The 14,318-nt window shown below is 57.0% G+C and overlaps 1 long non-coding RNA gene across 2 annotated transcripts; it reads right to left on the bottom strand.

Annotated features, from left to right (window-relative positions):
- Nucleotides 1-1,505: 1,505 nt before the first annotated feature.
- On the bottom strand, nt 1,506-14,056 carry LOC308500594. 2 transcript variants are annotated; one of them, XR_013993752.1, is made up of 3 exons: nt 13,988-14,056; nt 10,231-10,298; nt 1,506-9,882 (listed from the first exon to the last, which is right to left on the bottom strand). It is a non-coding gene; the product is annotated as an uncharacterized lncRNA (long non-coding RNA). The 2 variants fall into 2 exon arrangements; XR_013993753.1 differs by having other exon boundaries at nt 13,984-14,055.
- Nucleotides 14,057-14,318: the final 262 nt, after the last annotated feature.

Here is a 14,318-nt window from a genome sequence, read left to right as displayed (position 1 = left end):
ACACAAGTAACCCTCTCCACATTCGAGGAAGTCTGGGTATCCAAACGCCCATCTCTTTGTTAGATGTCCAGGCTCTAGAAAGCTGGCGTGGGGAACGGTGGTGGTGGTGGTGCTGCTGCTGCTGGTATTAAAATGGCTCTGGGGCAGCCGGAGGGGAGGGGGCCCTCTAGCAGCTCCAAGCTCTCCCGACTGGAGTGAACAGAGGCAGAGCCTCCTCTGCCCCAAAGGCACCAGCAGGGTTGTCTCCAGACCAGGACTTCATCACGGGAAGCCGTGAGCGTAAACACTGCCAGCCTGTCTTCTGTGCTGACGGGGGCAGATACCTGTGTTTAGGACAGTGTACCCACCGTACCCCTTCCTGTGCGCTCCCGGGGACCACATTTCAGGGTTGTCAGAGCGCCCTGGAGGCTCCGACCTGCAGCCAGAGTTGAGAACTGCGGGGTAACAGAACCAGCTTATTCCAGCAGGCGCCAGGCTTTGCCAGTTAGCCAGAGATGCTCCACTCCTGGGGGGTGGGGTCTGCCATCTCCCCAGAACACACACCACGCTTGAAAGTTGCAGTCACAGCTACAGACTCAGGGCTACTGGGGAGACGGCAAGCCAACCGCCTGGGGTCCATAACCCAACTGAGTTCCCGGGTCTCAAGTGGCTTTGTTTCTTAGGCACGTCCCCAAAGGCCAGCGTCTGGTAGGGAATGCCACAGGGGCCCCCCACCTGGTGCTCCAGAAAGGGTTAGTGGGAGGGTGAGGTCCGCCCAGGGGCCCCAGGCCGTATGCAGGCTCCGCAGACACACACAAAGCAGTGTCCCTTCACTGAGGGAGGAGCGCCACTGTAGGGAACAAATTGTGACGATAAATGAGCAGAAACTTGGTCAAGAAAATGCAAATGGACAGAAGCAGCAATCCTCCGGGTTTGAAGCTCTGGTCCTTCAAAACTCGAACAGAGACAAATGCGCGTGCTTTACGCTGTGAAGTCCCCCAGGGGTGCAGCGGCGGGAGAGGAGCTCTTGGTGCGCCTTAGGACGCGCCTGCTGAGCCAGACACGCGTCACTGCCCAAAGGCCCCGGCCTCGGCTGCGCACCACGCGGGCAGCCAGCCAACCCTTGAGGCAGTCCGTGCCACTGCTGGCCTCGGCTGGGGCCCCACTGCCCACCAGGGCTGGACGGCTGGCAAGCCATCATTTCCTGCAGGTCTGGCTTACCGATTGGTGGCCCAGGTCCCCAACAAGTGACATGCACAGATCTGGGGTGCAGTGTAACTTGTCCCGTAGAACAGGTCGCACAAACATCCACTTCTCGGTTAACGTTCGTTTAAAGCACTTTAATGCTTTAAGGTTTGAAAAAATACTCCACCCATGTTTTTAATGTAATGCGCTTCTTCCAGCAGTGTTAATGGATGTATTCCAATGATTTTATTGACTTTTTTGAGTAATGTCATCTTGGGGAAATGTGTTATTTTTTTAGCTGTTTTGGTGGGAATTTTCGTTTTTGTAACATAATAAAGCACATGTTCCAAGGACGGTGTCATGAGTAACTCAGCTAAGAAGACAACAGGTCACGTACAGGCAGCTCCTGACAGGCGAGGGAGACTGCAGGCTCACGCTGGCCTGGCCGCCCCATGGGGTCTGTCCCGTGTTTTCGGTGCGTGTGCTGAGCCCACGGGGAGCTTCTCCCTGCGCCTCAGGGCTGTGTGCTCAGTGCCGACTCAGGACCCTGGGCAAGTCACGAGGCTCTGTCCCAGCAAACCTGGCTAACCTCACAGAACTGCGCTCGGCCTTGACCTGGCCGTCACAAGCCTTCTGGAGGGCAGGCCCGCCAACCTCTTTCAAGCCCATGCCACTCACCGGGGCGCGACTTCAGAAAGGTCCATACGGCGTCCGTCCCGGGTGTGTGGAGTCGCGCGCACTCATGTTCCTCACAAAACTTAGGAATGAAAAGATGGCAGGGAGCTCCTGTCAGCTCAGCTCAGGCTGGAGGCTTGAGGCCACATGGGCTTCATGTCCGTTCTGGATTTCAGAACTGTGGACAAGGAACTGGGGACCTGTCACAGCACAAACAGGGCTCTCGAAATCCATTCAGACTTGCGAGAGGCCGAGTCTTTTTAGCCACCAGGCTGAAACTAAGCAGAACAAGGTATCAGGGACCCAAGTGAGGAGTCCAAATCCAGGTTCCTCTGCTGCTCGCTCAGGTCGGGGGTGGGGGGTGGAGGGTGGAGGGTGGGAGGAGAGCATGCCACTGGGCCACCAATAGCCAGTGAGCGGGCCAGGAGAGGCCAGGGGTGCCGGGCAGGACCAGGAGGTGCCGGGCGGGGCCAGGAGGTGCCCGGTGGGCCCCGGCCAGCCTCAGCTTTCTGACCTACTCACGCCTACCCCTTCACACATCCCTCTCCACAGAACTGTCCTGTGTCCTCAAGGCCCACTGTGGAGGACTAAGCGAGACATGGCCCCATCCCATCACAGCGACAGAAATCTGAATCACAAACATGTCAACATGTCAGAACTGGGTGGGAAACAGACTCGGGTTGTTCAATGAGAAAGACACCACCACATACAGCGTAGAATCAGAGACCCTAAAAAGGCCCTTTGAGGAATGATCACAGTAAAGCTAGTGTTTTGGGCACAAGGGGGATTTTAAGAGCTTTATTACAAAACTTTTTTTTAAAGTAGGTTACAAGAAATACAATTATTTTCAAACATATAAAAGCATCTCCAATAGGTTTGACTGTAACTGTAAAAAGATAACCTGGATTCAGGGCACATCTGCCACTCGGCAAGGCGAGGCACTCCCTGTGTCCAGCACATAAAACTGCTGCAAAGGAAGAAGGCCTGTCTCTGAAATGTTCTCATGCCCCTTGGAGGAAACAGTCAGCTCCTGTCCCACTGACATCCAAAGAGAAAGTCTATATTCAGGCAAGCATTTAAAAATGGTGTTTTAATAACACATACTACAATATTTTATCCTATGTTTAGGAGGAGTGTTACATAATATCATTGTGCAAAATAGTCACAGATTCTTCAAGAAAACTGGTTTTGAAATACTGTTATAACTGCCCAAAAAGGCCCCACGAAACCTGCAGCCTGCTTCGTGCACACGACAGTCTAACATCTGAACCAGCCTCCCACTCTCCTGCCACACGGAGACGCCAAACCCTGGGGGCGCCAGGAACTGGGCTCGGGTCCAATTCCTGACTCGCATCCTTCCGAGGCACCCTGCCAAGGAGACTGCAACCAGCGGGGAACCCCTCACTCTCCAGGCCCAAGTTCAAAACGGAAGCAACACCAACCTGTCTCCTGACTCTGACGAAACCTGAAACAAGCTGTCCCACCAGTACTGAAACACTCTTGGGTCCCAAGGGCTCCCCCTGCTCAGTCTCCGGTGAAGGTAATGTCACATGTCTCTCGGTAACGGGCACATGTGACTAGGCCATCAGATCTCAGGCAGCTCACGGGTGCAAGCCCGTTGGGGCTCACGGCACTTCCGTCCTGACCACAGGGGTCTCGACTGCTTCATGTTGCAGGTCCACAGCTGCCCGGCTCCACCAGGATCGCTCCGCAGCAGCAGCCACCCAAAGGGCCCCAAGCAGCTGCCCTCTGACTGCGGGGGGCTCTTTCCCTGGACACAGAGTGTGTCTGCACAGATTTAGGGCAAAAACCGAGACCTCTACCAGAGCCCAAGACACTGCCTCTGGTGGGGAGACGGAGAGGCCACGGGCCTCCGCGGCTGGTCCCCAGGGGGCCACTGGCTGTCTCCCGTCCCAGTCACCTCTCCAAGGACATGGGAAATTCCCCAGCTGCCAGGGATTGGGAAGTAACCGTCACTGTACAGACCAGAACTAAAGACATTCCTTACGCCACTTCAGGCAACATGGTACAATCATCTAACCTGAAGAGACACCCGTTAGACTGTTTCGAAAATAGGTCCAAGGCAGGTGACACTCAAAACGCCTGACCCGGCTGGAACGCGCCTTGCACCCCAAAAGTGACACATCCACTGCCTGACTGTAACTTGAAATATTCTAGTTGGAGGTCAAGGGAGCCCGAGTCCTTCCTGAGCACTCGACCGACCTTGAAGGTCCTGAGAAAGCGTCTGAAGAACTGGCGCTGTGCCTGCTAGCAGCGCCCAGCCTGGGCCTGGGCGTCCAGGGAGTGGGCAGGGCCCTGGCCGGAGATGCCCAGGGGCTTCTGATGGTCCAGCCACAGGGAGCCTTGAGAACCACGCACTTAGGAAGTCGGCAGACCGGAAAGGGCCGTGATTGCAAACGAGACAGTCCGTGTGGTGGTAACTTGTAATGGGGGGAGCACATTACACCCTATTCTCCATGTAATGGGGGGCACATGACACCCTATTCTCCATGTAATGGGGGGCACGTGACACCCTATTCTCCACGTAATGGGGGGAGCACATGACACCCTATTCTCCACGTAATGGGGGGCACGTGACACCCTATTCTCCACGTAATGGGGGGCACGTGACACCCTATTCTCCACGTAATGGGGAGCACGTGACACCCTATTCTCCATGTAATGGGGGACACGTGACACCCTATTCTCCATGTAATGGGGGGCACGTGACACCCTATTCTCCATGTAATGGGGGGCACGTGACACCCTATTCTCCATGTAATGAGGGGCACGTGACACCCTATTCTCCATGTAATGGGGGGAGCACATGACACCCTATTCTCCATGTAATGGGGGGACATGTGACACCCTATTCTCCATGTAATGGGGGACATGTGACACCCTGTTTTCCAGGACTGCTTCGATTCTGTGCCATGGCACACTGTTACCACGGCACACTGTTACCACGGTTGTCTCTGAAATGACAACTGGCATAAAGAAAATCACCTTCAGGAAGACAATTTCCTAACGTGTTCCTGGGACCAAAGAAAGGATCTCAGTCATCAAAGTACGGAATATATGGCTCTCACCACAGAAGTTCAAAAGTACTTTTAAAAAGTGAGCAGTGTTGACTGAGGGCCTACTGTGCGGTGCCACTCCATGCCACTCCCTCTGCGTGCACTGAATCGAGCGAGGCCAGACCACGCCGTGCGTCTCTCTAACCCTAACCTGTCAGAACGAGACTGTTTCCCGATTCACACTGGCTGGGGTGGGGGTGGAGGTGAGGAGGCGGTTACCTCGCCGTCTCTGATCACAGCTTTTTGTGCAGTGCTGGCGGACGTCCACACTGACAACAGCCCCCCTAGGAAATTGCAATAGTATCAGCGTCTGTTAAGGAGACCACATCTGGTGGGAGGACATTGTAGGTGCTACAGATGTTAATTCAGGCAAACTGAAAAACTTCTGGTACCCCAAAAAGACACGACATTTTATTTAAAAACATGGTGTACAACTTCATAGCAAACAGAACAGTGAGAGAAAAAAGGGAGTTATGGCTGGTCAATCAATCAAAGACTTTTTCATTTTAGGGGTGATCACTCCCCAAGTGCCTGGTGAGTTGGCGAGGACCCCTGGAGGGTTCAGAGCAGAGGGGGACCTGGTCTGACTTGCATGGCCACTGTGCGGAAGGGAGGCTACGAGGGGACCAGGCAGAGGCTATGGTGACAGGCCAGCCAGGACCGGGGGCGCCCAGCAGGGTGGGGGTGGCGGATGTGTTCTGAGCAGGAGCTGACAGTGCTGGCATGAGCTGCCCACAACGGGACGTGGGGAAACAGAGGAGCCAGCGGGGGCGACGGCTGTGGCTTGAGTGACACAGGAGGAGGGCCATTTACCGGGACGGGGAGGGAGGTCACTTTGGGCACGTTAACTACCCACTGTCCACGTGAAGATGCCCAGCAGGGTTCAGGGGAAAGGTGTGGACATGGGCGGTCAGCAGCACTGGCTGAGGGAAAGGCGGGGTCTGGTGGCATCACCCAGGGTGCAAATGGGCCACTACCCCTCCACGTGGAGACTTGGGGACTGGAAATGAGACTTGGGGGGGAGGAACCACCAGCTGCGTGTGCTCTAGCAATGTCCTTCCACGGAGGAGCGAAAGGCCACATTGCTGAGCTCTGATGGCCAACTGGGAGGCCTGGACCCCAGAGTTGGCCTCACGGGGTCAGCGGAGACCCAAGGAAGCAGAGTCCAGAGAGGATGGAAGAAGGGAGGGAAGGCCACAGGCGCAACAACTCTGGGGGCTCTGCTCTAAAAGGGCGAGGCAGGCAGCTGAAGGTCAGGGGCACCTGAGTCGAGAGGGCTTTGTCCTCCAGGTGGGGGAGCAGCGTGCCCCCCACGGCGACCCTCCCCCGCTGTGAGCAGAGACCCACCATCCCAGCAGGGCTCCAGGCTCACCTCACACCCAAGTCAGCAGGTCAGGAAGCAGGCGTGGCTTTCACTCCTGTGCCCAATTCCACTCACTACCCACGGCTGTGGTGTCACCTACTGAGCATTTTTCCAGGGAGGGCTTGGGAGGTCAAGCCCTCTTCACTTCCTGTTAGTTAGACACAGCCCACTGGCCACATGTGCCCTGTCCCATCCCCCCTCTTTGCCCTGTATCTCACGGCACTTGGGGTGACACTGCTGTCCCCAGTCCCCCCAGGGTCCCTTGCTACCCACTCAATCCGTGGCCCAGACCCTTCCTTCTGCTTGGCTGTGGAGGCAGGGTCATCCGGCACCAGTGCAACAAACGTTAGCCCTCGGGAAGCACGGAGGGCGGCTGGGCAGAGCCCTGCACAGTCCCAGGCGGGGCCAGCCCGCCCAGGTGGCGTAGGAGAGCCCTGGAAGAAACCCCGTCCCACCTGGGCAGAGGGCGCTCCCCCAGCAGCAGGCTGACGACGTCCACATCGTACATGGCCACGCTGTAGAAAACCCTACCTGGACGGACGCACCCGGGCACCCCCACGGGCTCCCTGCTCGAGGTAGGCGAGAGCATCTCCAGCACGGGGGTCCCCCACCTGACTCCCTCAGGACAGGCTGCCGGGTACACACTGCTGACAGCAGTGACCCGATAGAGCTCCCCCAGGGCACGGCCGTCCCAGACCTTCTTGTGTAAGAACCGGACGGAGGGTCCGCGCCTGCAGGAGGAGAAACAAGCGGGGGGCCCACCCCACAGCCCATGGACGTCAGCAAGTCTGGCCAGCCAAGCTCCCAGGGCGAATCCAATGCCAGAGTCTCTCCTGGGTCACATGCCTCGAAACCCTTTTAAGGCCTGAGCACTGGATGCAGGGCCTACGCGAGGCAGCGGGCAGCCTCCCAGGCCCCTTTCTTAAGCTCTGTCCTACCTTGTTTGCATCCGAACACTTCCAACACCGTGCAGTCTTTCTGGTGCCATATCGGGCCGTAGATCTGCTCTGCCACTGTCCCTGCCTCCAGGTGGCAAGCTCACGCGCAAAGGCCATTCTGTTTCATTCCTCAGTGACACCCAGCGCCCAGCATGGCTCCTGGCCTCCATTCAACTCTGGCCAATAAGCAGCCGTGATCCATACTGTGTGCTCTGCGCAGGAGACAAACAGGCCCTGCGGTTCCGTGGCAGAGGCAAGCCACAGCACGGTGACCGGCAGGGCCTCCGTCAGCACCTCGCGGGGCTCGCTCCGAAGTCTGCTCTCTTCCTGTGGGACCCCTACCGCTATCTCTTTAGAACGAATACTAGTCACACAAAAAGCCCACGTTAAAAACAACACCTATTTACCGCCTCTGGATATGAGAAGTGCAGGTTAGAGATTGCAGGTTAGCTTCTTTTAAAAAGGACCCTGCACGTTTCACAGAATTTTACTTAGAGATCTTTTCATCACTAGGACACTACTCCTACTTGTAAAATCCACAGAGCAGAGGCTTGCCCCATGCGTCTGTCAGCTTCCCAGAAGCAGAGCTCAGCAGTCTGCCTGTCCAACGCAGGCAGACCCTCACAGAGCGCCTCCTTCCCCGAAAATCATAAGGACATCGGGAGGTCACAGCTCGGACAGCACACGGAAATTCCCAACCTCGGTTTTCTCTGCCCCAAGGCCCGGCAGCTGTCACCCGGAGCCTTATTTCTGGTGACAAAAGGCGTAGGACACATTGCTTTAAGGATGGCACAAGGCAGGGGAAAAAACACATCCATCTTGACCTTTACAAATACAGATATAATTTTTATCAGTGTTTCTCAAGCCTAAATGAGACACAGACACCTTTTAGAGGGAAAAAAATTCTCACAGATGCCCAGTGCTGACTTACACCATTCCAAATATAACGCATATAACGCAAAACCAGGTATTAATTCCTCTTATTAACTATTAACCAAAACTAATGTATAAGCTAAATGTATAATCACGAAACCAACTAAATTCAGGTAAACATTTATTTGATGTGCAGAAGCTTTGCTGAAGAGTGACACCTCCACACAAGCTTCTGTGTGACGTGCTGACTGTGGACCCCGAGTGCCCATCACCTTTCTCTGTTCAAATCACTGCAGATCCTTCCCCGGGTCTCAGTGCCACTCACAGCACACTCCCACGACAATTAGCGTCTACGGCTTCATGCCAATGTGTCAACAGACCCAACAAGCTGGTCACTGAAATGACGTGGCATTACTGGCTACCATGTGGTCACCCGGCTGCAGGAGCAGTGCCAAGAGCTGCAGCCTGCAGGTAATGACAGGGAGCTGGCTACTGTTAACACATGGACCAGCTTCCTTTCCTGTAACGTGGCAGAGGGTGAGAAAGGCGCCCAGGGTCATGCAGCCCGCAAGGGACCAAGCCAGGGCGGGACCCCAACACATTGGCTCGAGCCTATGTGGCTCCAACAAATGCCCAAACATGTCTAATTTCCTTTAGCTCACCAAAACGTAGATGCTGAATTAAGAAATGTTTACGGAGAATGCCCAGATCTCAAAGAACACCCCAGCTTGAGAATCACAGTGCCCTGGTTTTCATTAAGCCTTCCCCAGGTGAGGTGGCACTTCTGGGAGAATTAATTTCAAGCAATTTCCGTATCATGCAACGCAGACCTATCTGAGGCCTTAAGGACTCCTGGAGCTTTTCCAAGTCTTCTTTGAATAGGTAACGGTCAGCCTGCAGTTCCTGAATGAAAAGGTTATGACTTAAGAGCCTAAGCTAGGGCCCTTTTGTGGAACACTGAATATTCTGAAGATAAAATCCAGTTACAAGGACTTAGCGTCCACCTCAAGCAGCAAGGGTTGACAAAGTGGACCTAGGTCTGCGTGCACATCCTAGGGAGCTAAGAGTCTGAGGCTCACCCCAGAGGGAAACATTACAAAACTACAAGTACCTCTCATGCACAAAGACACACAAATAATTAAGAACTCAGCAAAAGGAATGCACCAGTATAAAAAAGGGTAACACAGCATGACCAAGTGAGCTCATCCCAGGAAAGCAAGCACTGGGAGTTTTGAGAACCACTTGTCGTCCCAGTACGCGCAGAAACAGCAATTGACAAAACTCCACATCCACTCGTGACAAAACCTCTCAGCCCAGCGGGAACGGAGGCAGAAGTCTCAAGCGGCTAGACCCCCTGTTCACAGCAGCGTGACTCACAAGAGGCCTGAAGTGGAAGCAACCCGTGTCCACTGACAAACGGAGGACACACAAGACGTGGTCCATCCACACACGGAGTATTCTGAAGAAGGAAGGAGATTTCCACAGACGCTGGAGCGTGGACGGAGCCCGAGGACACTGGGCTGAACCAAGTCAGACACGAGGCGCTACATACTGTATGATTCCCCCGACGTGAAACGCCTCGAGTCAGCTTCGTGGGAACACCGAGGGCGGGGGCCAGGGGCTGGGCAGTCAGTGTTTCACGGGGACCGAGTCCCAGTGTGGGACGATGGAAGGCGCTTTGCAGACGGTGGCGATTCGGCTGCACAACAGTGTGAACGTACCCGATGCCCCTGAACTTGCACTTAACGACGGTCAGCATGGTGAACTGTATGGTCTGTGCATTTGAACACAACTGAAACAGAATGGTAACACACACCCCACATGGTGGGGAGGTGTCAGATTCTCAGGGGCACTGCCACATAACGCTGGGAAGGCCATGTGTTTCATACTCTTGTCTCAATCACCTCGTTTCCCCCACAAAGTACGGACAAACAAAACCTCTCCCTTCCCCAGTACAGCGCCAATTAAAGAATACGCTGTACGAAATGCTAACCAGGTACCAGGTACCTGGGAGCCTCCCGGATTTCCAAGGTTCTCGCCTCGTCTTCGCGTACAGCCCCCACCCTCCTCAGCAGACAGGTTCTGCCCGCTGGAAACCACAGGCGTGACGGGGGTGGACAGAATGAACTCCAGCCCTTACCTGCTCTCAGAGCGTCCATCACTATTTGAGAAGCTGCCTCTGGTGGGGAACAGTCGACTCCGGAGACACTGCGGGAATTAAATGGAATGTTAAGTGGGTGTTTCAATTTGAGAGCTAGAAAGTTCCAGAACCCATGCTGTCAACACCATTCTATCGACTGCTCAGCGCAATGCAGGGTCTCAGCTCCCGCTCCCCGCACAACAATGCAAGATACAGTGAGGCCAAAAAGTAACACCAACGGAGCCATGGGGTTCATACCACTATATTCTCGCTGGTGGCTGAGTTGGAGACACAGGAAGCAGTAGCCACACGACCCGCAATCCACCATCCGCTTCTCTGCCAACGAACTAACCAACCAGCGTAGCCACAGCAGTTATATTAGTGGCTAATGGCTAACCGGTAACAGCTGGTGGCCATCTAATAACCGAGCCAGCACCTTTCCACGTGAGGCCAAGAGCCTGGAAACTGCTCTCTGGGACCCTGTCCCCACACTCAGGCACAGCAGAATAATTAACTATGAAATAACTATGAATTAAGACAGAGGCTTGACATAAGGAGCTGCAAAAACAGTTCCAGAGACCATGCCTCGTTAACTTTCACTGAAGAACTCTGAGAAAATTATGGACCCTACTCGAGACAGAGTATCACGGAATTCCCTGAATCAAATACTATTAAGATTTCCAGAATGACAATCTATCAGCACTTGAACTCCTTCCTCAGCCAACAGTGTTACCCCGGGGTCTGGACTAGAAGGGGCCCCAGGGGGCTCCTGGGGACTGAGAAGGTGCTGGGGGGGGTCACACAGGTCATGTGTGAAACACACGGAGCTCAGACACCCTCCCGTGTGTGTTACATACGAATGTGTGCATTCCACGTGTGCCACTCTTTGATTAAAAGTGGAAACTTTCCTAAGAACGGAGGTACTAGAAGAGCTGTCACATAAGACCTAACATTCGCCAGCTTTCCATAAACATACATTTTAAATGTTCATAAATGTGCTTATGTGATAAAAATGAGATTTTATCATCAAACTAGAGCATTCCACTAAACATGTGCAATAACAAGTGGGATTAAACTTCCTTAATGTGTTATTACAACATATTTAGTATTACGAGTAGCTAAAGACTTGGGCGAGTCAGCAGTGGGTGCAAGCTGGCCAGGCCTGTTGTGTACCAGCCAGCTCTGTGACATGAGCCTGGGAAGTGCCAGGCCCTCCCCCGCCCGCCTGGGCCCCTGTGCTCGTGCCAGTCAGCGTTGGCAGTAAGTGTAGAGTGCTGCCCCCCAGGGTTCCGCTCAGTTGTTGGGGTACCGCTACCCCAAGTGGGGTGGGTTACTCTGCTCTGCCGGCGTGTTAGCAACGAAGCCGTTTAATCTCCCACATGCAAGCCCAGTGCCACCTGGTCCGGCCCTGAACTACAGGCATTTGTGCTTTATGGCGCCGCTTTACTGCACTTCACAGGTGCTACGTTTTTACGAATTGAAGGTTGGACCCTCCACCAGATTACGACTCACTTTATTGTTATTGCACATGTTTAGCTGAATGGTCTGTCTGATGATAAAGTCTCACAATAGTGAGTCGTAATCCTTTTGCTGGTAGAGGGTCCAGCCTTCCACCACCCCCGGCCTCCCCGCCTCCTTCCACCCTTGGCCCCCTAGAGTGTGGCCTCCGGCAGCACTGAAAGAACCTGCCAGCCAGAGCAATGCTGTCAAAATGTGAGTCACATCAGCCTTCTGCTCACGTGCCCAGTGGCCCCTGGAGGCTCCGCGCCCGGGACCCTGGCCACCACTCTGAGCTTACGTTCCACCCCTAACCCCAACTTTGCTGCACTCCTGCCAGCTTGGTCACACTATTCCCTGAACAAGGTACACAGGCTCCTACGTCAGGGCCTTGTGAGAACTCAGTATCCTGTCTGTCCAGAGGGCTTGTCCCCCGCACACCTGCAGGGCCAGCTCACTTGCTCACTCAGGTCCCTGCTCCAACGCCCCCCTCCTCTCCCACAGCCCCCCTGCACGCTCCCTCTCCCCACCGGCTGGACCTCTCATCATGGAACGTTGTCCTGCCCCTGACACCCGGCTCCACCTGCGTCTCTGCACCATTTCAGCCCCACAGGACGGGGACTTAGCTGCACGGGGAGCAGGGCCTGCCCACAGCAGGCGGTGGATGAAACCGGACGCTGGTCGGTGAGGACCACATCTGCCTCCCGTTCTGGAACCACCCACGTGTTGGACAGACGCTCGGCCCTGAAGGCTCGCCCCACATCGCACAGCTGGTCCTCCGCCACGGGAAGCAGGCAGCTGCTCTCGTGTTAATCTCTGCAACAGCGCTTTGCTCCCGCCCCCCACCCCAAAGACAGCCAGGCCAAGGCGGCCGGAGGGCCCGGCTCCGGCACCGCGCAACCATCTCGTGGGGTTGGAGGCTTCCCGGAGAAGTGTGTCTGGTTGGCCTGCTTTGAGGGGACCAATGGCCTTTTCACTTGGAGGGCAGACAATGCTACCAGGTGGCAGAGCTGGACGGCACTGGGTGGCACTGGGTCCTCTCGGGCAGACACATCATGGGGGGGAGGTGAAGGCACTGGGGGACCCGGGAGCAGATGTGTGGCAGCGGGAGGAGAGAGCGCCACGATGCAGGCCGCGCCCTGAGAAGGAGTGGAGGCTGAGGGGAGCCGTGGGGGCGTGGGTGAGTGGGGGCGTGGGTGAGTGCGGGTGTGGGTGAGTGGGGGTGTGGGGGAATGGGGGCGTGGGTGAGTGGGGGCGTGGGGGAATGCGGGAGTGGGTGAGTGGGGAGTGGGTGCGTGGGTGAGTGGGGGCGTGGGTGAGTGCGGGTGTGGGTGAGTGGGGGTGTGGGGGAATGGGGGCGTGGGTGAGTGGGGGCGTGGGGGAATGCGGGAGTGGGTGAGTGGGGAGTGGGTGCGTGGGGGAGTGCGGGCGTGGGTGAGTGGGGGCGTGGGGGCATGGGGGAGTGGGTGCGTGGGTGAGTGCAGGTGTGGGTGAGTGGGGGTGTGGGGGAATGCGGGAGTGGGTGAGTGGGGAGTGGGTGCGTGGGGGAGTGGGGGAATGGGTGCGTGGGTGAGTGGGGGCAAGGGGGCATGGGGGAGTGGGGGCGTGGGTGAGTGGGTGCGTGGGGGCCGTGGGTGAGTGGAGGAGTGGGGGCGTGGGGGAAAGGGGGCGAGGGGCCGTGGCGGAGCGCGCCGTGAGCTCAGGCTGCCCGTTACACAGAACACGCACATGCGTCCCACAACAAACGGGGCGAGACTCCGCGTCCCCCGCCCCGTCACCCCACGGGCGCCACCAGTCGGGACCTGCTCTGCGACGTGTCCAGAGCGCGACCTAAGGACGCGAGAGGACAGAGCACAACTGAACACACACGAGGTGCGGGATTCCCTCCCCGCGCCAAACCAGCGTCTGACGGGGCCGCCCGGCCACGCGGCAAGTCCCCCTGCAGGGCAGAGTCCTCGAGTTAACCAGGCGCCCTCCGTCGGCCCACTCGTGTCCGCGTGGGGCCTGCAGGCGGGGGGACACTTGCACGAGAACGGGCGTCGGAGGCTGTGCGGCCGGAAGAGCCGGGTTCCCGCAGAGCCAGCCCGAGGGCGGCCCCACGTGACGCGCGCCCCGCGGGGGCCGCTGAGGCCGGAGGGGCTGCGCCCGCGGAACCCGGGTCCTGCGCCGGCCGCGGAGCAGCCTCTGCACCGGCCCCCGCCGGCCCCGCCCACCCCCGAACGCGTCCCGCGGGAGGGGTCCCACCACGGGTCCTACCCACCACGGGGGCCACCGTCCACTGAGGCGCCACGGTTTGAAGTCCCCGCGACCCCGCAGCGACCCGGAACCGGAAGCTACGGCGCGGAATGGGGCGAGGCCCTGACGGGGGCGGGGCCCTGGGGGCGGGGCCCTGGGCGTGGGGCGGGGCCCTGGGCGTGGGGCGGGGCCCTGGGCGTGGGGCGGGGCCTGGAGTGGAGGCCAGTCCTGCTCCCACCACACCTGCCTGCAGGTGTCGGCCATCTCCACCTCCGCACGCTTTCTGTGCGCCTGTTGTCTGCACCTGGGGCCTCTCCCACCAGCCACATGATGTCCCTGATCAGCAAGACGGCTTT

Source organism: Rhinolophus hipposideros, assembly GCF_964194185.1.
Source record: "Rhinolophus hipposideros genome assembly, chromosome: 8".
NCBI lineage: Eukaryota > Metazoa > Chordata > Mammalia > Chiroptera > Rhinolophidae > Rhinolophus > Rhinolophus hipposideros.
The sequence above is the reverse complement of the archived record's forward strand: the minus strand, read 5'-3'. Positions and strand labels throughout refer to the sequence as shown.